General features: G+C 38.3%; 1 protein-coding gene across 3 annotated transcripts in view; it reads right to left on the bottom strand.

The window, feature by feature from the left end:
• The window catches only part of LOC109071936 (semaphorin-6D-like), a 140833-nt gene that overhangs the window by 92680 nt on the left and 21228 nt on the right, over nucleotides 1-26925 (bottom strand). For all 3 annotated transcript variants that reach the window (XM_042772679.1, XM_042772677.1, XM_042772680.1), the window contains exon 2: nucleotides 22197-22298. The gene's annotated coding sequence lies outside the window, so the exon portion shown is untranslated. The remainder of the gene's footprint in view (nucleotides 1-22196; nucleotides 22299-26925) is intronic.

Genomic DNA, 26925 nt, shown 5'->3' with positions numbered 1-26925 from the left:
CAGTGAATATGTTCATATTCGTTTTGTTCATATTACATTTTGAGTTGTATATACACATTATTTGAATTAATTAATTTGACAGACGGCATTCTGTCAACATCATTGGTCAACATCAGACAGCTGATGTTGACCAAGCTAGCGCCAACCAACGTAACCAGAGCTGCCAACCTCTCAAGCATTCACCGTGAGACACACGCAATTGACTCTTTTCACACGCTTTCACACCACACATCAATTTTCTCATGCACAGAAAACCCACGAAACAAAGAGGACACGGAGACTGCCCGCGGACATGCTGCCTGCCTGATGCTAATTTAGCAGCATATATCAAGTTTGATTTTCATTAGCAAAAACTTGACCGCTCTGAATATAGTGAGTGATTTATTAGAAAAAACGGGGCGCTCTCTCTCTCTCTCTCTCTCGGGTTCATTATCATCGAAGACATTTCAAGCTTCTTAGGTAAATGTTACATTTTAGCATCAGCTTGGTAGAGACGGGCTTTGGTAGATAACAGGTGAAAACCGGATCGGATCTGTGGGTAAGTTATAGCTAGCTAATTATCAAACGCAGCTACGGTTAGCCATCGAATTAGCACGTTTATCGAACAGCCGTCGATACATTTCTATGTTATAACTTCCCGAAAAAAATACGCTAACATATAAAACAAACTTCTAGCGAAATACTAACAGCATCTTACTTACCCATCCAAAAGAAAATGGTGCAAGTTCGGAGTCGAACCTCATTTCTTTCAAGTCCATGAGTTGTCTCCAGCATGGAAAGCAGTTGCCGATGTTTACTCTGGTTTCGGCTCATTTTTCTTATCGGATTTGATTTGTGATTCCGAGCGCGGTTGTTTCCCTGTAGCCGGGTGGTGGTGTGGTAGGTGTCTCTTGCCAAGGGCTTCAGCCATTCTTCCGCTCTCTTTCCTGAACTGAAATTAAGTAGTGGGCTGTACTTTTCACACGATTGACATCAGGTTCAAGTACGCCCACAAGCCGTGCAGGTTATTCCTGTATTGCAGGTTGGCTGGTGGTTATGTTGCCCGCATTTCGCCTCCCATGGCCGAAACTGTATTACGACGACACCTGTCGGGCCGTGGCTAGTAATGCTAATGCTAATTAAGGTTTATATCTCTGCAACACATTTTTTTAATGACATCATCGCCCTTATTTCTTCTCATTCTTTTGATGCGTGTAGGTCATTTTTTGGATATTTTTACCTCAATTTTTACACATGGCACCTTTAAGTCACCAAATCAAAACTGACAAAATTTTAATTTTTTTTATAGAATATTGCAGTGTTTATCATGAATGATTTATCTGTGCACATCGTTATTTGTTTAAAATCCCTTTGCCCTTGTAATCTTTAATAAAAAAACATAACTGTCCCCTCGTAATGACATCTCTTCTCTGATGTCATGTACAAGAACGCGAGTGCAGGACAATAATCTCTCCATTCCAGCAACCTTTCAATCAAATGACATCAGACCAACTAGCCAATAACAACGAACCAATCAAAAACTGGTTGCAATTTCCGTTTCATGCTGACTTTAAATAATGAAACCACAAAGGATTCTACTCATTAGCTTCCCGATTAGCATTGGTTAATCATTTTCCTGCATGTCTGGGTCACACAAAGGTCTATTAACCCTGAACAGCTGTTCAACTTCCCTGTGTAAATAGTAGGGAAAAAGAGAAATACTGCACACAAAATCATTTTCACACAATCTGGTCTTTTAAATGCTAAATTCTCAGCATGACACTAGCAGTGGCAAGGTCATGGGCTTGATTCCCCGGGAACACACTGATAAGGTATATACCTTGAATACACTTTGGATAAAAGCATCTGCCAAATGCTTAAATATAAATGGAATATTGCAATTACCGCGATATACTGACGGTGACAATGATGGTGTTCAGGAAACCTGTTAGACAACAGTTATTATTATTATAGTATTATACTAGTGGTGCAAATAGCTAACAATAAATACAATCTCATATGTCAAAAAATAAATAAATACTTTTTTGGCATTTATGGCTACAGTATACAGCTTGATTGGACTGCATATAGAAAAAAAAATTGTATTTAAAATACATGAACATTATATTTAATTACCCAAAAGCAATTACCCACGTGTTACCCAAGTTAATGTTAAAGTTTCATTAAATAGAATAAAGCATGCATTTCACAGTAAAATACACAAATTATATTGATGCAGCACCATTTCCCCAAAAACATGTTTGTGACATCAAACTGTCTGCAGACTAAAAGAAGCTGCTAAGTTCTGCTCTCGTCACCTCTTTTCTCAAAGCAGACCGTTATCTCCAGTGAGACCGCCCTCCCTGTTTCATGTCTGTCTCTCCTTCTATTTCTCTCTCAGTTACCTGCAGCCTCTCTCTGGGTCCAACACCACTTTGTCTCCATGGCAACAGCTGCCAGGGCTGAACGGGCAGTTTTATGCAAGTCCAAACACAAGCGGGTACATGTGAGGGTATGGCCGGACACATGCAGAGCACAAAGACACTAAAGAGCTCCCCATAACAGAGATAGCCCCGTCTCCTCGCTCCCTTTTTCTCTCTGCTTCCTCTCTGAACACTGCCAATAGCGCAGAGATGGAGAGAGAACGAGCGAAAATGAAAGAGAGAGGGAGTCGAGCACAGAGCTGTCTCTGTGAGACTGAATGGGGTTGTAGGAGAGCTGCATATACCGCAGAATCAGAATGTTAATGCGGGCAGACGGTGAGGAGAGAACATCCTCTCTGTCTAAATGTCATCTCCTGCAACAAGGTAACATGGGTAAGCGCTGTGGATTCGGCCAGGTGATGGATACAGGCTTTTATTTATTTCCCTCTTCCCCCCTGCTCACTTTCACACAATTATTCCTTATTGCCCTCTTCAATCTCTCCATCCACCTTTCCATCTCTGCCAGCTCCCTCCCTCTCTTTCTCTCTCTCTATCTCTCCTCCTCTACAAGTCCGCTCCCCTCCGTGTGATCTATGGCTTCATTTCCAGAAGGTCTTTCTGCCAGAATAAGATTACAATCTGTGCAATTGAGCAGAAACTCGATGGATTTGGTCCAAAAAAAAAAAAAAAAAGAGTAAGAAAGGAGCAGACAAGAAAATGTCTCCCTTTTTCCTCATTTCTGGTGCTGATGTTCAAAATCTGAAATCAACATAAACTGAAAAAAATAAAGAGGTTAAGGTAAGTATATAAGCCCAATATCACTATGTAAAATATATTTTAAAATGTGATTTATTCCTGTGATTGCAAAGCTTTGTAATTTGATCCTTCAGAAATCATTCTTATATCCTGATTTGGTGCTCAAGAAACATTTCTTATTATTATAAATATTGAAAACAGTTGTGCTGCTTAATATTTTTGTTGAAACCGCGATGCAGTTTTTGAAGGATTCAAGTTCAAAAGCATCTTATTTATTAGTTCAACAGCATTTATTTGAAACAGAAATCTCTTGAAACAATGTTAAAGTCTTTACTGTCACTTTTGATCAATCTGATATCATCCTCGCTGGATAAAAGTAGTAATTTCTTTCCAAAAAAAAAAGAAAAAAAAAAGTGTATAATTATCCAGAAATCTATAATCACCCACAAATAGGCATTACCACATTATGTTTTTAATAAATTCTTTCTTTTAATTATATATATAAATAAAGGGTTAGTATATTAAATAATATTGTGACTACTGACTCTTTATGATTTTCATCATCTTGACTTGTTTGAGAAACCCGCTCTGTATTTTCACTTTCCACTATATTTCTCATAAGTACCATAAATAACAGAACAATCCTTATTTGTTTAGTCACACAAACACATCTACTTTGGATAAAAGTGTCTACTAAAATTTCTAAATGTAAATATAGACGCCGTCCTAAAGACATTTAGAGGAGACAGGATGATAACAAGGTAAGAAACAGGTATGTAGACATAAAATGAGCTTTAAAAAGCAACAAATATGGAGACAGACAGACAGAGACAATGAAAGAGGTGACATTGGTATCCGGAGCAGGCGTACGAGCGGGGGAGTGGGGGGGCGTACGAGCACTCTGGCCTTTCAAATGGCTCGTTATCGTTCTTTGCAAAAGGGCAGAGACACAGATAAATGCAATATCATTAACGCACAACACACACATAACACACGCTACCTTTAGCGGTTACCGCGGATACAGCTGTTCCGTCATCATCTTGGCCCGATTACAAAAGCTCAAATTCTCCCAAATGGTAGATATTTTCTAATCATTCGAAAACAGGATGTGCTTAAAAGGTTTTAAATGAAAAGGAAACCATGTCAATATGTTCGATTTTGACCGCAAAGCCTTTAAACTACTTAAAGCCCACAAAATTAGCATTCTGTCTGCGTTAAGTCACCTGTCTAAACAGCCACATGGGAGGGGAACAGGTAAAGAAGTCTGCTTGTCCTTTCAGATGAACCACAGGTCCTTTAATGCAGCGGATAGTTGAAGGTACAGAATGACTGCAAGCCTCTGTCACACCAATTACATCCAGGCAGACATTTCTCACCTCCCTCAAGCAAAGGCCTGCAGCTGTGCACAACACAGCCCTGAGAAAAGACATTCACAGTCTACACAAAAAGCCACAGAGAAGAGAATGAGAAACTTATAACCAAGTGTGTTTGTGTGTGTACACCCGTGTCGAGAAAGTTACTTTTGAAACTCTGGCTTACCAATCTAATTTACTTTCAAATATTTAAACGACAGTCAAGCTATTCTAAAAGTTACTTTAAGTACATAAAATAAAGGGCGATATCTTTTTATTACATACATACATCAGATAATATATTTTAACAAATCAATGCACTCAATATGATAGTATTCTGTATTTAATAATATTAAAAGAGCATCATTAACAAAGTTGGATAAACTGTGTTTACCTAATATTAATTCAGATACAATACCATTAAGAAGTTTATGGTCGGTAAGATTAAAAAAAAAAAAAATGTTTTTCAAAGAAGTCTCTTCATTTATTCATTCATTTGATTAAATATACAGAAAAACAGTAATATTATGAAATATTACAAACAAATGTTTTATTTTTGAATATATTTTAAAATGTAATTTATTCCTGCAATGACAAAGCTGTATATTTAGCAGCCATTTTCCAGCCTTTTGTATCCTCCAGAAATCAGTATAATATGCTAATTAGGCACTGAAGCTAATTTTCAGGATTCTCTGATGAAAGTTCACAAGATAAGCATTTATTTGAAATAGAATTGTTGTAATAATGTAGTTTTCCTTGCTGAATAAAAGTATTAATTTCTATAAAAAAAATACTTTTCAATGATTGCGTATATTAAATACCTAATGATTTCATTACATTTATTAAATATTTATGTAGACATTTTATATAGATTATAGTAGATTAAAAATATATTTTCACTTGGGAAAAAATGTGCACTGCTGAAATGCTGACATGACTCACTGAAATAAACTGATTTGCTAAAATGAATCACACTTCAGTGCTTCTTGAGAGACAGGGGACATTGTGCAGTGTGTTTACCTCACTATCTCAAATTAAACTGCACTAAATCACCACTTGTTGGGGAAAAATATCTTGTTTCTAGAACAGCTACATCACTTTGAAATGCCTGACTACCGACAAATGTAGTTAAGAAGTGTCGCTACTTACAGTTAACCCAGCACTAGTCTCGAATAGTCAGACTTTTCTCTGCTGCATAAATTCTGCCCACTTTGCTGCTTATTCTGGACAGAAATTGCCTGATCACAACAGCGCAGGCACAAGGTGATCACTGAGACAGAGTGAGTCAAGCTCGTCCGTCTGCACATCCGCGGTCGAGTATACTTTGAAAGCTGTGTGGTCACGGGTGTGCTTCAAAAAAAAAAAAAAAAAAAAAAAAAAAAAAGAAGAAAGGCAAACTAATATGTGCTTTTTAGTTTTGTGTGCATAATTTGCATCAGACAGTCAGTTCTGCATGCATATGATTGTGACAGAGAAATCTCCAGGGTGTTTTACAAGCTAATGATCATCTCTAGATATCTCAAAGACACAGGTATGCAGAACAAACAGCAATCTGAGGACCCATTGTGATTAAACTTCATCCAATATCTCTGCTACAAAGCAACAAATCTCGCAAACTATGTTCCAGGACTCTGATCATCTGAGATTATGTGGTGAGGCATGAGAACAGTAATCTTCAGAGATCAGAGGCTTCTGCCAGCATCTGGGAATGTTTGCTATCTGTAACTTGTGTAACATAAGGAGAAAAAGAAAGATTTCCCTCTCTGTGATGATGAACTAATGAACTGTTTGAATCAAGCAACTTTATCAACAGCTTATTATATCATTCAAATAGGAAAGCAAACCATTTCTGGCAATGTTCGCACAGCAGCAGCATGCGATTGCCAGTTCTGTTTAGGGTGCTACATATTTACATTCACACACAGTTCAGATAAAAAACAAACCGAAGTGACTCCCAAAGGAAAAAAAAAATAAAGTATTTTAAAAGTGCCGAATTTTTTTATATTTTAAATACAAAATAATATCAATAATATTATTAATATACAAAATAATTAATAATAAAAAATAGTAAATAATAATACAAATTCAACAAAATTGCATTTATTTATGCATTTCATGTATGCTTGAAATATTTATATTTATCATTAAATAGAAAGGTTTTTTTTTCTTTACAAAAATATAATATGCAACAAGCTGAAAATTATACAGCTATTATATTTGAAATTTTACTGGAACATAAGATTAAAAAAAACATTACTCATCCTTTTCTAGAAGCTGTTGTATGAACAGGACAATTCCAATAGTTACACCTGTTAGTAGATACGGTTGTTGACGTCAAACACTGACTGTGTGAACGAGCCAATGAAATTAAAAATTATGATTTCACATCTGCATCTTCTCTGGAGAGCGTACAGATCACTACTTAGTCCAACTGGGGCCCAAAAATCTCATTACAGGAGGAGCTACGGTGTACTCTGGAAATCCTTCAGACATCTGTTGATACATCCCACAAACCTTCGTGTGTGTGCTTTAGCACATCATCATATTATCGGGCTTCTTCAGAGTAAAAGTGTGGTGATGAAAAGGACAAAAATGAAACACCTCCACAAACCATCTTCCCAGCTGTTTGAGCTATTCGGTTAAGTGTGCAGTTGATGGGAGATAATTAGTATTTACTGTGAATAAGTGAGGATGCCATTAGCAGGTCTTTGTCTATGAGACCTTGTCAGTAAATGCCGCGAGCTCCAGTGTGTGTGACTCATCATTGAGCCGTGTGTAAGGGTGTATTCGGCAATACGGCACACCGAAAACGCAATGGTGGCGAGAAAACAGAATGACTTGCTTTTCTCTCCGTTGACAAGACTGATTTAAATATCAAAACAGAATGTAAAATGGTAATTAAAACCCAATTACTCCATACGCAGTTGAAAAGTTAATTAGAGACTTCAGAGGCTCGGAGAAGACAGATGCCAAGGTGAGGAACGAGGGGCGACGGTGCTGGGCCCTCCGGCAAAATTGACAAGTAAGAACACACCTGGAGAAGCTACAGAACGACCTAAACATCATCCACAGCATGAGAGCCGGCAAGAAAAGACTTCATGTGCCATCCCGACACTTTCTCGAGCGGCCCGGATCTGGGAACTCCATCATGACTCATCTATAAATGATGAGCAATTTGCATTAAGAGACATTCAATTAAGACCAAAGAGAGAGAAAAGGAGCTGCGGAGAGACAGAGGGAGTCAGTAACAGAGTGAAACAGTGAGAGAGAGAATTACAAAGCTCGGAATTTAAGTGGGCTCCATCCAGCATTCCAGCGATGCCCCTTCACATTGATCCTTCATTAGTTATTTATGTGGCGGTAATGAGGGCTGAATATGAGGGGAGAGTGTGTGGGTGGTGGTGCTAGACCAAGTTTTTGATCACTTCTATTTAGTTTCAGAAGAGACGGCTGGTGTTAAACAGAGCTAGAACAGCACTGACAGCGCCTCGCTCGAGTTTGGACTAGCTTAGCTAACATCAAGCAAAAATGGGTTTAGCAATGCATGCGGAATAATCCAGCCTGTTAAACATACAGGGAGATGTGAGAAAGTTCAGACTTGCTTCCCACTGGACTACCAAAGGGCCCTAACAGTGTTTAACCTTGCATGTTAAATTATCACGGCTCATATGAATATTCATAATTTTCAAAAGCGCCTGGTGATTGACATTCATCTCAAACATTGTTTATTCTCAACTTTAATCTTTTCCTTTTGAGTATCAAGATCAAAATAATGCTAATTAATTTAAGGTGTGGTCACATTAGTGCAATTCTGGTAAAATTTGGCAGGTCAGAAAGGTCCATTGTCAATAGTGTTGTGATGCATTTGTTTTTTGTTTTTTTTGGTGGGGGGGGGGTGGATGTGGTGAATGACCAACTGAACCCAATGCAAAACCTGCGTCATGAAATCTGTCATGAAATACTAGATAACATGGATTACTATTTAAATGACTGGATTTACACTGCAAAATTTCTCTGAACAACGGTCAATGTGATCTCATTCTGACAATGCAAATCTAGTTATTATCAGAGAAGCTGGGCGGATAAGATCAGGACACTAGAACATATCATCTTCGAACCTGTATTCGTTATGTGTGCACCCCGGCTCAATCAGTTGGCTAACTTTTGTTCCAGGGCTTAGACTTAAAAGTGATAGTTTTAAGAGCTTTTGGAGGTGACAATGGCAAGTCGAAGTGCCATATTCACACTAGGCCTTCGTAATATATTTCCATATCAGGCCCCAGCCACTAAAAACATTAATGCTGAAAATAGCCCTACCAAGAATGTCCCGTCATCACTGCAGTTTTTCAGAAAACTCCAGGGACAAAAAGAAAACACACAATCACACGCTAGCTTTTGTTTACCCTCTGCATTTTTCCCAAGATCTAAGGCGATCTAGGGTTGTGGGAACACACGTGCTGTTATCTTTAAGTAGCCCAATCAGCTGACAGTCTACTGACGCCTGAAGCACAATGACATTAGCAGCCATTTACACAGTAAAGCGAGGAAAGCTGTGACAGACAGAAGCACAGATTTACACCAGATTTAAATCAGAAGCTCGACTCACCCCCTCTGAGCTTCTGATGCTGAAGTTTGGTTCAAACAGCCTAACATTTTTTTTTAATTGATTATTGGCTCACATTAAGATTGCACTGTTCTCTCTGAATCACTGAAGCCACATTCAGAGGTAGTCAAGGACAGAGTCAACAAATAAGTACTCAACATTAATTAGCTGCCACTGAGACAGCAAAAGTTTTCAGTTATGGTCTATTTTTAACAGTCGTCAACCAGTTGTTTGTGAGTATTTTTCCTTTTATTCTGTTCTTGTAATGTGAAAAACAACCACTTCGATTTGGTCAACTGATTTATTGAACATTATCTGATGAATTATTCCACTGGATTACACCAGGAGTATCAGTTTTCTCTCCCCAAATCCTCAGTCACGTCTGTCTTCTGATCTATTTTTACAGAAGCACTTTAAAACTTTATTTTCCCCTCTTTTCTTCACTTCTGAGCATCCTTTACTGTGGTAATGCTTCTAAAGTAGGAGAACAACAGAAAGACAAAGCTTTTTGAATTATCTGTCAGTATTTTAAAAACGTTGCTTTCCATTTTCCTCGGGTAAGACTGATCGTATCTTTATCCAACCACGATGGAGACGCATCTGAATGCAAGCTAAAGAAGATTTATATACTATCCAATACGAAAAGCATATCAATGCCAGGTAGAGTGAGGAGTGAGAGCGATGCAGACTTATCGAACCTGGCATGCTGATTGGCTTCAGTGTCAACAGAAGACACACTTGCACTCTCCTTCCCTTTACGCAACACAACCATGACCTCCTCTGACATTTCCAGCTCCTCTGAGAGTTTGTGTGTGTGTTTGAGGAGAATAAAAGCCTACAGGTCAAACTGTTGTCTGACAAAATCATAAACTCCGCAGTCGAGCTCCCCTAAAGCACTGCCTTAAAACACCAGAAACCCTTTCATTATACCGCCATTGAAATAGTGCCAAGAAAAGCTCACAGCATAACAGCGTTTCAAAGTCCGGTTTCACTCAGCACCCAAAAACAGAGCTTATTTTGCCACCATTTGTTATAGATACAGATATTAAATTTTGGCCGATATTGATAAGCCGATAATTATTTTTATTGCTAATAACTGATAAATGGCTGATTAAAATTCTATAATATTTTGTTTAAATAAATTCAAAATAAAAGATTATATAAAAAAAATTATATTCATTTTGAGAATTGCTAAAGATTAGGCCCTATATTTAATAGAGCTATTATATTATTAGTAAGTAAGCATTAGATGACAGCAAAATTATCCAATTATATAAGGAAGTGAAAAAACAATTAAACGTACTATACCATATAAAATTGCATTTACAAAATTAAAGATGCAATATTCGATACAGATAATAAAAAATAAAAAAACTGCTAACCTATATGGGATCAATAAAGTGTGCATCACCACAAGGCCGTTGTTAAAATAAACATTCAATGCAGTAAAAAAGGTAAAACATATGAACTTTTATGCATAAAAGCACAATGTAAGCCTGACATTGCAGTTATGCTCCTTTGCTCATGCAGTGAAACAGTTCTAATGCTATGCTGTCAATCTGTGATGGCAAATCAGTCTCAACCCCGTCGTTTACTTCCATCTCTCTCTGATGGACGTGTGAATGTCGCTTGCTCACCACTAAATGGAAGTAATTGATTACCGTGTTCGGTTTGTCCACTGGCTGCTGCTCAGAGTCAAAGGCAGATCGACAGTAGACACAGGGCTGTGGGAAGAAGGGAGGAGAGGGGTGCCTGCCTGCACACGTGGCCCTGCAGGAAATACAATGTGCTCAGTGCCCAGAGCAGTAGCCTCAGGGCAGGTTAGATCACCACTGCTCTTTCACACAGACTCCAGTATTGTGCAATCGCCGGCGCAGGCAATTTTTTTCCCCATTACCGTTAAGCAAAAATACTTTACATCAACAACTCTGCTGTGTCTCAGGTCCGCGCTGCACATCTACTCAAACGGATCTGAGGCCAACAACAACAGCAAACTACTTGGTGGCTATGAAACACTGACCTAAACCTTGTGCTAAGGCTTTTGAATTTTTCCGAAATTTGTGCTACCAAAATACCGAGGATATTTCTGCTGCCTGCATGTTATGCAACTCTTTTACCAAAGGCCAAACAACATATATTGAAAAACACTAACAAGATCATGTACATCATCAAAATCCGAATATAAAAAAAGTTAAATGATGAGACGCTTATTTTTTGGGGTACGATCTTTAAATTAATTTAAAAATATACAGTATATTAATGCAATTCATACATTCATACAATTTATTTTTCAAAATTTCTTTGAAAATAATCTTTTGAAAGGTAGTATACATTTCTAAGAACTCTTTAAATAAAATAAAAAACCCTCAACCCTCTTATATTTCATTTAACAAAAAATGCCTTGGCAAGTAAAAAGCCAATTTAGACCTACAGTATAAGGCTATAAGCGCTGTCAAACAGCAAAAGTCTATGTCAAACAGTCAAAAACTATGCCCAAGAAGTTACGTTTACAACTTTTAAAGGGACTTTCACAAACAAAACTTTATTTACTAAAAGCTTACAGAAGAACATTCAGGTTTCTCAGCCTCACTAAATATTTCTCTCGATCCAAATTCTAAATAAACTCACAGAGGTGGTGATGTTCTCTACTCCTGGCAAACTCCACATTAAAACCTCCCGCACCACTGACAGGGCAATTAGAGTGCCATGGAACCAGTGCTCACCACTCCAGAGAGAGAGAGAAAAAAACTACAGTCTCCATGGTAACACAGATGGTGGTCCACAGTTTTGAGCTTTTCAAATTGAGACACTTTTGTCAAAAGCATCAAGCTACAGAAGGCACCTCTGGACTTAAAAGAGACGGAGCAAGAGAGAAATATCTCTTGAGCCTTAAACGTCTGTCCTAAGCCCATCATTATAAAGGCCGTTAGCCGGTATAGCTCTAAACAGGTAATAAATGCTCTGGGATTGTGGGTAATAGAGGCTGCAGGCTTCACTTACTCTAAACGCAGGTTTCGGAAATAATTGCTAAGATCATCATCTTATATTTGTGGGTGGAAAAAGCTTCAAAAGCAACTGTGCCATGGCAGAAACTCTCGAAGAATCAGATCTGAATCAAACAGGTGATAAATCATGAATGAAAGAAAGAAGAAACCCGCTTACATCTGGCCTAAGCAATGAAGGACCTGAACTTTAGATGTTGCCCCAAAAGAAGCCTTTGGCAAAATGTTAAACCCTCCAGATAAATAGATTTCTTCATGTTCATCTATTAAGCCTATTATTCATCCATCCTTCTATTAATCTCGATCTGTTTCAGTCCAGCCACTCCACCTTTGCTCTTTGGATCGGCCATCGAAGACTTCTATATCCAAGAACAGAAACGCAAAGATAAACATATCCCATAACACTAAGATGAAAGCAAAGATATCCTACAACATCCCGAACAGAGGATGAGCTCACATACACGCACACACAGTCGATATTATCGAACATGCTGTTGTCTTTGTGGTGGGAGATTTAGTGACATTACGTACCAGTGACAGGCCTCATCGTGAGGTCATTCGTCACCGTCGTGTGTGCGGGTCAACTGACACGTGACCCAAGATTACAAAAAGATGCTCAATCACACTTTGGTCTAGCGATCACATGAAAAATCAATTCACCTGTGTACATTTGTGTACGTGTGTCGACTACTGAAGCAATCATATCGCTTCTCTGTGTCCTTGAGGTACCAGATTCGCAGATGATCACAAAGCTGCGATTTCTGAAATATATTTCGGTCAAGGTCTTTTGTCCCAAGTGGCTAATTTCCAGCAAGCTTCTTTGCATTGGTCGCTTGGAATATGAGGAAGAGGAAGAGAAAGACTGCTTTGTTCTCCATCATACCGAAAAGCAATTAATACAGTAATCCTGTCCCAGCAGGCCTAAGAGGAGGGCTGTATGTAAATGACCTGAAACAGGAGCGTGAGTGAGATTAAGTAAATTAGCTTCAGGCTGAGGGTAATAAATAAATATCCATGCTGATTAAAAACTCACCAACACGTCTCTCCAATGCAGGTCAGCTTCATTCACTGGGCAGAGGCAGAAAAAAAAATTTAAGTCTAATTTCCTTTTCTCAAGGTCACCTTTCATGTCCAATAAAAAGATATATAACAATTTCTTCAGGCTTCAGACACCACACATACGCACTCATTAAGCCTTCAAATGTGCTGACAATGAGGAACGCAGCTTGAAATAAAGATTCATAACTAATGTTCTTCTTATTAAAAAATTCTCTTCTGCTATGACTTGCTGGATTAAACCATCTATCTCCTGGACGTGTCCTTCTACTCTACCAGTGCTGGGAAAGATACTCTGAAGAGTAGTTTGTTAAGATACAAATAACTTAAAGTGCTTTAAAACAGTCAAGCTACTAGTTATAATACAAGCTACTGAAACACTGTGCCATTAAACAGCATCCGAATACATTTATTTACACTAAATGTCCCCAATAAAACAGCACAACTCAATATATTTGAGTAAAACAGTGGCTAAGCAGCAGCGTTGCCTAAACATTATTACTTTGTATGATTATTCACCAAAAAAAAACTATTGTATTCATTTGTATCACCACAAAAAGAATGTAAAAATGCCAGGAAAAGATGTTTTTTTACTGATCCAACGTTTTTAAATGACACATTTGCGTGTATGGATTCACTAGTTTGATTACTACCGCAAAAAAAACAAACATTCAATTTCTTTTTTCTTTATGCAACTTGGAGCCATATTTTTTGGCAGAAACACACCTTTAAATTACACTAAATACCACCAACACAAATATTAAAACTTAATACCTTCAATAAACACATTTCATATCATAAATAAAATAGATAGAATAATTATTTATTTACATGCCAGAAAAAAGAGAAAAGTGTGGAAAATATTATTTTATTTTTTTTTGATTTTTTTATAAAATATTTTATTATTATTTTGTGAATTGCAACAAAAAGTGGACTGCAAAAGGACCATAAATGAATCAATCAAGTTAATGAACCAGCAAAATTATTAACTATCTGATTGACAAATCAGAATTTTTCATGTTTAGGCATAAATCATAAAGCATGTTTGAGCACATTTGTATAATCTGATGTGCATGCACAAAACTTTTATAAATCACAAAAAAGCAGGGGTGGGGGGGTTGGGGGTTAGAATGCTATGATTCTGTAGCATTTTATCACGTCACACTACTACAGTACTTGTTTAAAAAAAAAAAGCTTAGCTTAGCTAACTTAACTTAGCTACTAAAACATGTAAAAGTTAGTAGTGCTGAAAAATACAAAAGTTAGTTTGTTACTTCCCCAACACAGGCTCATACAGGAGCAAAACAACAATTTCTTTTGAGGAAGAATTCAGACATGATACAAAGTTGATGAGGGAACCAGAATGAGCTCGTGAAACACACTTCACTCACTTAATCAGTGGCCTTGCCCTGTGCTGTCAATATGGCTGATCACACCGGTTTTTCCACATTACGTTAACAACTTCATGAGCTCTGCTGAGCACAGTATTAATCTCCGGCGAAACCCTGCTTTACACCCTGATCGATAAACGCTGTTTGTCCTGCATGCGGCACGAAGACTGTGGGAACCACTTTTTTGGAATCCGGTCAAAACTTTCACCACGCATTTCACACACAGGATCGAAACAAACACCGGCTATTTTTAAGATGTAGCACCCTTAAAGAGAAACAAGAGAAACAATGTGGCCAAAGTGAGAATAAATGGAGCAGAATAAAAGCAAAGAAAACTTATCAGAGGCGGTCAGCTTGGCAGAACAAAAGTACATTGCAACACAACAGGTAGAAAGCGAAGAAAAACAGCAGTCATGTTGCACAGCTTAAACAAGGAGTTATTTGACCTCAACACAAAATACGTCTGTATGTGGGCGTCTGTAATGTAACATGCTATTTTGCAACCAGACCTGCAATTAGAACACGGAAGCTTAACCAAGTTTGCCACATTTTTTTGTAAGAATGTGCTTTTCTCACTCTCTCAGAAAGGTACAGGATTAATCCAACTCGCTGGGAGGCCACTTAAGCTAACTGGCAGGTTTTGTGGGCATGGGTTGGTATTCAAAATAATGTTGTATAAATGGCTCCTTCACCACCATCATCTCCTCATTTCAATCAGGCCTTTAAATAAGCCAGGCCTCCCCCACGAAGACGCCGAAGTGCTCTGTTAAATTAGTGTAACGAGACAAATGACTTGAGAGAAAATGAAGGAGAAAGAATCAGAAGAGAAAGAAAGGATCCAAATGCATCACAATCATCGTCACGCAACCATTGTGTCTCAATCTGCTCCATAGTTTCGTAGTGTGCTGCTCAGGGAGTCAGCCATTTTTGAAGCTGTCCCGTTGTCCAAATCACTCCAAACATTCAGGTCCCAGAAATTCCCAGATTGCACCTGCCATGAAACTACAGCAATAACAATATTTACTCACTAGAAATGTCACCACTCCTTCTTAAGTATAGCATATTAAGCAAACATTCAAATATTATAAAGAAATTTGTGTTTTAGCTTAAGATAAAAGACTGGGGATGAAACAATATTAAAATTCTAGCTGATACAGATAAGCCAATAATTATTTTTGGGTCATGGCTTTTAATTGCTAAAAGACTCACATTAAAATCTAACTATTTATACCATTATGTATAAATGAATTAATTTAAAAAGTAAAATTCATGCTTACAATGCTTAATTACATGTTACAATTTAAGTACAATTAAATGTTTTGGATACTACCAAAAAGCTGCTATATTTTCATAAGCTGATAACTGATAAATGTCTGATATTAAGAATTAAATAATAATAATAACAATAATAAAACACTAAAATAAAACATTTTAAATTCTATAAGTTAATTCAGGTACCACAACATGCATTGTACACTGAAGAATTTATATTTTTAGATTTGCAAAAGATTTCAAAGAATAAATATAATGTAAAATTAAGAATTTATATTTTTAGATTTGCAAAAGATTTCAAAGAATTTAAGTTTTAAATTATTAGTATTAGTATTAATATTAAATATTAATATTACATTTTGATGGGCATTTTTATTTGAATTGTTATAATTCTGTGCTTTGCTATGCAATATGTTTAATGTCTAAATTGTCATTTTTCTCAATGGCAGTGTACTTTTTGCATCTACAATGAAGGTGCACAACAATGTTGATAAATACCAGCTACATTCAATGCACAAACCTTAGTCAGACTGGTCACAGGTAATCGAGCCATCAGTGCCCCAAATTTCAGTGTATCAAGGGTCTTGCTAGAACGTAAATATGTTCACAATGTCCTGAATCACATCATAGGGAATTAGGGAGCAGAATGAAGCCCAACCAGTCTTCAGTAAGACTTGTATACAGCTAGAGTCCGTTGCGTAAATGAGGGCAAGAGTAAAGTTAATGAGCAAGAGTTGTTTTCTTCAAACTTTTAGAAAGTATGCCAACTTAAATTCCCAAGGTGCCCTCTCAATCTGAGGTAAATCACAGTGGGGCGGTTCACATCTCCTAAGCGAGTCAAAGCTTTGTCACCATAGTCGCCGTTTAGCTAATTGATTTTATGGAATCTGAATGGTAATGAGATGTCTTCTCTTTCTGTCTTTGAGAGAGACAGATCTGGCACCTAAAGGGCTGAGGCTCAATTCTTCAATGCTTTTAGTCAAGGTCACGTGTCACTTGCAGATCTGAGTCTGGAAAACAGAATACAGCAAGTCCATGAGCTCAGGCACCAAACTACGCCAAGACAAAAAAAAAAAAATGGAACACACAGTTCAAAAATACAGAGGGAGAGTAAATACAGATAATTAGATATTGTGCCATATTAATGAAGTTTCTAACAAAAAGAAACATTATATCTGAGAGAGATATTTCTAGATCTGTTTTGCTTTGTAGTCTATTCTGTCTGTGATTAGGGAAGACAAGGTGGAATCTGATCCCAGACCTGCTGTTTTTTCTATGAACACAGTGCCTGCCTCCCTCAGCGATTTCTAGATGCAAGGCTTTCCTCTTCATTTACATTATCGTGCAACACAACAAATGTCATCCTCAAGGATTTCTGCATAAAACAGGCTGTATTAACCTCATTCGTTTCATTTTCATGAATTTGCCACTCCTTTGTGTTTGTGAATCCTCACAACAGCAGTTGTAGAGTCCCTGCCTCCCTGAGCACAACACGAGTTCAAACATCGGCATCACAATGAGCCTTCAGGTCCAAAACTAACTTTCTTTTTGGCCAGTATTAAAGGTGAACAAGTTCTTGGTTACACAAGACCTACGGTTTGATAAAATAAGTTGTTTTATCATATATATTGCCTCAGGCGGAACAAGAAGGTTATTCTAAAAATAAACAAACCAAGGGGATTTCACGCATGATCCAGTGAATCGGTGTCAGTATAACATAACATACAACATAAAACACTATTAATCAATGTTTTCAACATCGATAATAATAAGAATCTTTTTTGAGCACCAAATCAGAGTATTAGAATGACGTCTGCAGGACCATATGACATGGACGACTGGAGCAAAGGCTGGTGAAAATTCAGCTTTACCATCACAAGATTAAATTACATTTTAAAATATATTTCAATAAAAAAAAATTATTTGAATATTTCACAACACTGCTGTTTTTACTGTAGCTTTGGTGAACATAAGAGTCTACTCTCAAAATCTGACCGACCCAACTTTTTAAGGGTAGTATAAAATATTAATAAGATAATTAAATAATAATAAAAACATAATAATATACAAATGTTGTTATAGTTATAATCTAAATAATTGCTTGCAAATGTAACAAAATTTGGTGAAGTTTATATTTCAAACAAGAAAAAAATATTTGCCAGAGTGAAAAAGAGTGAAGAAAAATACACTTAATTCAAGATATTCTCACAAAACTGTATGATTTTAAAAAAATGTCATCTAATAAAAAAATATCAGCTACACTTTCTGGATTTTCACAGCTTTAGCCTACAGTTGGTTCGCCCTCCATCTATGATAGAAAGTATACAAGAAAGAAATGACTTCTGACTCTCACAGAAACAGTAAAATGTCTTTTATGGCACACAACTGCACAGAGGGGCGCAAGAGGGATGTGTTCAAAGTCCTGCCTTGTGCTGACAGACATAAAGAGAGAGGGGACATTCATAATTCAAAGATGGGGGGTGGTGGTGGTAGAGGGGGTTAATCCCTCTCCATCTGCCTAACAGCACCTCTCCCTCCCTCAGCACAGGCCTCAGATCCACCTGCACTGAACCAGGGGCTCTCAGCTAAAGATTTGGGCTGACCTGCATGAAGGCTCCCTGCAGACTTCGCCTCCCTGTCTTCCAAATCGCCAATGCTTGACTTTGAAGTTTCCAGAAGGAGGGACTCTGAGGGGTCTGCAATCTCACCAGCATGGCTGCTCTCAGGATTAAGGGACACAGATGAGCCAGGAGGTTCTTCCTGTCTCCAAATGTGCAAGCTTTTTTCCCCAATGCCAGCACTGATGGATTAACAGACAAACTAAAGGCAGCAGAAAACACACACAATGCACAAACAAAGTGTAATGCGGCACCGGGTCCTAAGAAACCAATTTGTGAGTAAGAACAGAAGGAGGGGGGCACTGCTTTGGTCCATGACTCCCCTTTTTACTCTTCTTCCTCCCGCTACTCTGCTTGTTCTTTTAATGCCACATTCAGTTCTGCACACCAACAAGAGGAATAAACTCAATCTGAAAACTCAATGAGCTTTCTTGTAAAGCTTATAAAAGAATATTCTGTTTGCAGAATTTGCAAATTTCTGTTTTATTATTGACATACAGTGCTTAGCAATTGTCTATTACTAGAACAAAACGGTTGCAGCATTTCAAACAAAATGACATACTGCTCAAAGGGAACTCAAGTTAAAATTTAATTGAGTAAAATTGGCAAACACAGACTCTCATTACCCCTGAGGAAAAGAATGCCCAGTAAAATCTAATATCTGACTAGACAATATAAAAAAATAATAACGGCAATCAAAAACCCCCTGTAATTTGATATGAGCCCATTTCTTTTCAGTCCTTCAGATGTCAACTTGACTTTGTTTTGGAATATTGTCCTGCTGTATCACACAATTACACTTCAGCTTCAACCTATGGTCGGACACTCCGACAATCTCTAATATGAGTGAATCCAAGTCACAAAGGGCACCACAGACAGCAAAAGATACCAAGTCAACTACAATGCCACTGTACACATCATTCTTACAGTACAATGCTGTATTTGCTATTTGCATTTTCACTCATCTGACAATAGAATAAACCAAGGTCTTGGGATAATCACATGATTTTGAAAAAAATATGATGTGAGCTGTGATGTTTTTCTTAGTGAGCTGAATTTTTCACCTTGCTACTCTTCCATAAGTCTATTTTTCACAGTCCCTTTCCTATTGCCGAGTCATGAACCATGATCTTCGCTGATGCGAGAGAAACCTGTGGTTCTTTGAAAGTTTTTCTGTGATATTGAAAGCTTTTCAGATGAGATGCCACTGTGCCCTTTGAGAAATTCTAACCACTTTTGGGAATATTCACCACTAAGCGTCTCTGACTCCAATTTCATTTCTGTTGATTTCAAAGACTAAAGGGGCAATTACTTTTGCATAGAGATTTATGACTTTTTTATTATTATTAAAAAAATAAATTCTGTCAGCATTCACTCATCCACATGTCTATCTAAACCTATATGACTGGTTTCCGTGGAACACAGAAGATGATATTTTGAAGAATGTTAGTAACTAAACAGTATTGGTTCCAATTGACTTCAACTGTATGGACAGAAATTACAACGGAAGTCAATGGGAAGCAAAACTTAAGTGTTCCACAGAATCCAGCCAGTCATACAGGTTTTAAATGACATGAGTGAGAAAATGATGACAGAATTTATTTGGGCTATCCCTTTAAATAAAGCACATAATGACAAAAATATACACATTGTTTTTTCCATGTTTCCTTTGCCTACATTTTAATTGCGTATTTATTTACATAAATAAATTTAAAGTAAAGTCAACTAAAATCAGGCTAATAATTTTTCATGCCAATGTACCTAGAATGTGCATACTTGATAAACACACATTTACAATCAACAGAGCAAGTGCACCTGATTCTAGCAAAGTTTTAACAACTATCGCAGCCAAATGCTTATTGGTGGAGTGGAAGGGTGGAGGGGCAGAACTGATGGACAGTTTGCCTGAGCTCAGTGCACAGCTGCAGGGCCTGCGGGCAGACAGATAGAGCCCCGCTACAGCAGGTGCTGACATTAATGAGAGTGATAAACCATGAGAGAGAATTTATAAATCAGTAAAAAGCTATGGTGGACCAAGCCCTCTGCTGGCATCTGCCCATTCAGCTGACCTGTAGTTAAATAAACCTCTTATGAGAGGAAGAGTGTTTTTTGGAAAAAATGACATGGAGGCAGAATTGACATTTAAGATTATTCCAATTGTCAGGTAGGCTTGAGGTTTCAATGAATTCTTATTTTTGAGCCTGCTAGCAAAAAGCCATCAAATGATTTGATCAAAACTCAAAAAAATAAGAAAATAAGCTCAATTTTGTCTTTTGCATCATCAAGTGTTTGAACAGCTATTTTCTGCGATTGGAGAGTAAATAGTACTTTGATGAACAAGAGCACAACCTGTTCTCAACGTCTGTACAGAGTTCTGAAAACATCTATCAGCGTCTCTTATGATGTCAACGTCACTCCCGATTGTGAAATTAAAATCAGAATGAATGGTGCATTATTTTAGAAAATTATTTAATTATTTTATTTATTTTAGAAAGTTATTAAAGAAAATTGAAAGACTGAAAGAGACTGGGTACTTGGAACCATTAGCAGGGCACATATCTGTGACCACAAGTGTTTACATGAAAAAAAATGTAAAACATTTTTAAATCGGTAGACATTGCACTTGGTAACCGTGTGCTAAAAGCCATCAAGCCATTAGGAAACAGATGCTCCCCTGAAGGAAACACTACAATGACCTTAGTGAGAGAATAAAGAAGTATGACTCAATGAATTAGAATTCTGGGTAAACTTTTGCATGGCAGCTGGCATACGTGCTTATAAATGAAGCTGTTGCTGACTTACTAAAGATCCCTTCCATCAAGTCTGCATCAGCTGAACCCAATTATAATTCTGCCACCCCTTTCTGTCCGAGAACAGAGCTGAATGTGATTAGCCATATCTCATGTCGTATCTCCACTGTCATGGACAGTATGGGGGACTTGAACTCGTCTATGTTCGAATACACAATGGGTGATAAACTACACTGGGAATAGCGATAGCAGCTAAACGATGGAGCACATAATGGCTCCATATGGCTCATCTAAATAAAACAACCATAAGCTGTCAGAGCGGCGCAGCGGCTCCATGGAGCGGCAGAAAGGTGGAAGCGCCGGAGGATGCCTATGATGTTTAGCCTTCCACAGGGCCCAAGGTCAAATGTAACCCTGCATCTGGCCAGCCATCTGCTCCCCGCAGCCTGCCGACAGAGCCTGTCACCACCATCCCTGCGTCCAGCGTTGTGGGATGTGTCTTGATCTCAAAGGGATATCTTGGTAGACAGGGGGCATGAGTAAAAGGGCCTTGCACAGGTGCGCTGTGATGTGATGATTTTTTTTCCCACTCTTGATGTCAAGTCTCCTGTCTCATCTGTTTTGTCTTCTCTTAAGTGATCTCTCTCTGATTCAGTCGTCTGCTTGTTTCTCTTTTCCAATTTGTTTGAAAATCTGCCCACCTCCCTTTACCCTCTCCAACTGTTATACTTTTCTAACGTTTGTCGCCTGCTCGCCGTGAGACTTCATTTAAACAGATTGTCAGACAGATTGTCAGATGTTTCTTTAAATTATATTTGTATTCTTCTAAAAATTGAAAGACGCTGTCCCCCATGCGACGGCCTCGGGTGAATAGTCCAGCCAAAATAATGAAGTTGGCAAATTTCAACAAAAGAGCAGGACGTGAGGAGAAAATGGAATAAATCGTTCAAGTGTCATTCACCAAATCTGCAAACTTCTTCCCATAGGTTCTTACCTCAAAAGATGATCCAATCAGACAGCAGGATTGCAGTCAGGTGATTAAGCTGAGGGTAAAGTGCTGGACTGCATAATGAAGTTGTGACATTCCACAACCGACCTAAGAAAAAGACAAAAATTTAGTTGAGTTTCAATGAAACACACACACACACACACACACACACACACACACACACACACTCACACACACACACACACACACACACACACACACACACACACACACACACACACACACTTAAAATGCATGTTCTGATAAACTCTGATTTGGTGCTCAAGAAACATTTCTTATTATTATCAGTGGTAAAAAAGTTTGTGCTAATATTTTTCTGAAAATCATGAAACTTCTTTTGCAGGATTCATTGATTGATCGAAAGAACATGTTCTCTTCTATTGTCTCCACAGACAAACAAATGAGGCCTTTTAATTCATAAAACGTCTGTTTGTGTGATCTGCACATACCAGTTAATGAAGCTATAGACTGTCATCTCAGGACTGTGACACTTAGACACCAAGCCAAAACTAACAGAACAAGTGCTCAGAGAAAACAATGTCTTTGCTGAAAAGATGAAGAAGGCGCTTTTCACTTAACATTCATTATGGGCAGATTTCTAACCAAATCTCTACAAATCCCCCATCGGAAGCTGCCCAAATCTCAGGGCATCTCAGAGCGCAATCTGCTCTTCCAATCTGCTGTGTGAGAATGAGATACTAGCTCAAGCCAGCTCCTTACTGACAGCACCCAAGTCTCCACAAATCTCACTGCCTGTCTCCTCTCCGCTGCATTTCCTTATTCTCTTGGTCAGTCTCTCTGTCTCTGTTTATCTCCCTCCATGTCAGTCTCGCTTTCACTCTATGCACCTTACTCTCTATCTGTCTTTTGCCCCATTTTGCGTTGCATAAAGACACAGAGGAAATGCATTACTCCAACTGCCTGTGTCACCAGACAGTAAAAATCGATCTAATAACAGCCATGTTTAATATTGCAAAATGATCTTCAACTTGCAAATCCCCTCCAGGGCAATGTGAATTAGTTTTGCTCATGAAGAGTGGCCTCTTAATACAGCGAATTCTGCAGCACTACCTGCATTTGTTAAATGGCTTTCATATAGCTCAATAATGAACAGCCTGAGTGTGTGAAAGTGGCAATTATACAAACATTCAATATTTAGAAAGCATTTTATCACTTGTTGTTCGATTTAAAATGACAGCCAGAAGACCAGAATCACCTGTTAAGTGTCGGACAGAAATCTTCTCTGCTTGTACTCTCAAAGCAAAAGACTGGATCTGGGTGAAATCCAAAGCTCAGTGTGGAAAATCCAAGATAAAATCTGGCATTTAAATCAATAGTTCACTCAAAAATGAATATTCTGCCATTATTAACTCGCTCTCATGCTGTTCCTAACCCATATGCTGTTTACTTTTATCTGTGGAACATAAAAAAGGGAGACATTTTTGAAGAATCTTCACACAGGTCTTTATAGTGACCAGTAAAAAAAAGGATAAAACGTGTTCAAGTCATTTTGTGAGAAACAGACATTTTTCACAAAGTCAGTAATTCACTGGAACCGGATCATGGAGTTGAATTCAAGAACCGGATCAATCTAGTTCATAAATAATTTTTTAGAGCTATTTTTTTTCCTCTGAACCGGTTCATCCCTTCCATAAACTGAACAAAATTCATTCAGGAATATGACTGATCCTTCTCTGTAGTTCAACTCACTCATAGTGGTTAACAACACACTGGAACGGATTATTGAAGAGTATTACTAAAAAACAATGTAAATTTTTGCACAAATCTTTTGTATGACCAAGGCCTCGCAAAATCGCTAGATTAATCGCTAAATACGGCAACTAAAATGTATCACCAATGGGTTATCTTGAATAGTGATATAAAATCCCTTTCTTGATTCATGTTGTTCACTCACTTGTAGGGGTGGAATGAATCGTAGAGGTTCATATGCATGTGTTTCTAAGTCATCCACCTCACAGGTGTGGCATATCAAGATGCTGATTAGACAGCATGATTATTGCACAGGTGTGCCTTAGGCAGGCCACAATAAAAAGCCACTCTAAAATGTGCAGTTTTATCACACAGCACAATGCCACAGATGTCGCAAGTTTTGAGGGAGCGTGCAGTTGGCATGCTGACTGCAGGAATGTCCACCAGAGCTGTTGCCCGTGAATTGAATATTAATTTCTCTACCATAAGCCGTCTCCAAAGGCAGTACATCCAACCGGCCTCACAACCACAGACCACGTGTAACCACCCCAGCGCTGGACCTCCACATTCAGCATCTTCACCTCCAAGATCGCCTGAGACCAGCCACCCGGATAGCTGCTGCAACAATCGGTTTGCATAACCAAATAATTTCTGCACAAACTTTCAGAAACCAACACAGGGAAGCTCATCTGCATGCTCTTCGTCCTCATCAGGGACTTGGCCTGACTGCAGTTCGTCGTCGTAACAAACTTGAGTGGGCAAATGCTCACATTCGATGGCGTCTGGCACTTTGGAGAGGTGTTCTCTTCACGAATGAATTCTGGTTTTCACTGTACAGGGCAGATGTCAGACAGCATGTATGGTGTTGTGTGGGTGAGCAGTTTGCTGATGACAACATTATGGATCGAGTGGCCCATGGTGGCGGTGGGGTTATGGCATGGGCAGGCGTATGTTATGGACAACGAACACAGGTGCATTTTATTGAAGGCATTTTGAATGCACAAAGATACCATAACGAGATCCTGAGGCCCATTGTTGTGCCATTCATCCACTACCATCACCTCATGTTGCAGCATGATAATGCATGGCCCCATGTTGCAAGGATCTGTACACAATTCCTGGAAATTGAAAACATCCCAGTTCTTGCATGGCCAGCATACTCACCAGACATGTCACCCATTGAGCATGTTTGGGATGCTCTGGATCGGCGTATACGACAGCATGTTCCAGTTCCTGCCAATATCCAGCAACTTCGCACAGCCATCGAAGAGGAGTGGACTAACATTCCACCGGCCACAATCAATAACTTTATCAACTCTATGCAAAGGAGATGTGTTGCACTGCGTGAGGCAAATGGTGGTCACACCAGTTACTGACTGGTTTTCGGACCCCCCAGTACAGTAAAACTGCATATTTTAGAGTGGCCTTTTATTGTGGCCAGCCTAAGGCACACCTGTCCAATAATCATGCTGTCTAATCAGCATCTTGATATGCCACACATGTGAAGTGGATGGATTATCTCGGCAAAGGAGAAGTCCTCACTAACACAGATTTAGACAGATTTGTGAACAATATTTGAAATAGGCCTTTTGTGTACATAGAAAAAGTCTTAGATCTTTGAGTTCAGCTCATGAAAAATGGGGACAAAAACAAAAGTGTTGCGTTAATAAATTTGTTCAGTGTAATTGTCTTTGGAACCAGATGAGGGTGATTACAACTTATAGAACCTTCACTGTTCAGCGAACCATTTCTTTAGCATCATGTTTACATTTAGTTTTCATTAGCTGTTTTTAAAGCGTCATAAATTCAAGCGCAACAGACTTTGCAACTTCAGAGCCAACACCACAAAGTACACCATGTCTGGATCGATGCAAAAAAAAACAAAAAAAAAATTAATAATAATTCTTTACAGTTCAACTAGTGCAGAGGACCAGCAAACCTGATCCTAGATCAGCATTTCAACAACAATGTTTCTACAAGCACCGTCCTTGTAAACCTACGGTCTGTAGCGAGCAGAATATGGGTGGCGTTCTGCCAACATTCCTCAAAGGCTTTTAAAGCACAAACCCTGATAAGAACCATGGCCAGCTGATCACCCTTCGCTCCTCAGAGTTCATGCCGAGGCTGTCAGGGAGGAAAGGGCTGACAGGTAAACCATCCATCCTGTATTTTTTCCCCAACAACTTAATCTAAATAAAAAAAACCTCATATTTTATGTCCATGATGCTGATACATTTTACATTACTCTAGCCAGGAGCGCACTGAATAGAACCAAAGAAACACAACTTAAGTGCATAAATAACAGTATATTTTGAGGTTATGTGATGCTTTTTAGGAGTTCAGCCAGAGCCTTACTGCCAGTTAGTCCATTTTGAGTTGGAGCCTAAGGTTTTCTTTTGTTTGTTATTTTTTTTCATGGTTAAATGCAGTACAAACAAACAGGAGTATTGTACCACTATGGACTTCAGTATACAACTAAAAACAGCAATATTAAATTATCCAACTGTCCTTCACATAAACTAAGTGCTTGCAATTTAGCAGACACCTTTTCTCCAAAGATACTCACAAACTAAAAGGACAGGACAGCCAGTTTTTCCTAAGTTTCTTGCTTAGAAAAATAGGAAAATCGTTTCCTATGGTTTTTGGTCATGGTATGGTCCAGAATTCCAGAATTACCAAATATCACTATCATAGGAATACCATAAACATTCTTGGACTGTCATCATGGCTTCACTAATGGCAGTTTTTTTCCTTTTCACAACTTAAGCTGCTTTGAAACTTTTATCTCAGCTTTTTAAAATGAGCATGTGGTCATTCAGAAAGAATCTCACCCAAGTCTAAATTTATATCTGAAAGAGGAAAAAGTAGGGGAAAAAAAATTCTGGAAACGTTTACGACAAAACAAATCTGATTGAGCCATAGGCAGCATTCCAGCATCTATGTGCTTAGATTAACTGTACAGTAGAGAGAGATTTTATTACTCTAGCTTGGCTTAGTCTTACTT

Source organism: Cyprinus carpio, chromosome A16 (genome assembly GCF_018340385.1).
Source record: "Cyprinus carpio isolate SPL01 chromosome A16, ASM1834038v1, whole genome shotgun sequence".
Lineage (NCBI taxonomy): Eukaryota > Metazoa > Chordata > Actinopteri > Cypriniformes > Cyprinidae > Cyprinus > Cyprinus carpio.
Note: the sequence above shows the minus strand (reverse complement) of the source record. Positions and strands in the feature narration are given on the sequence as shown.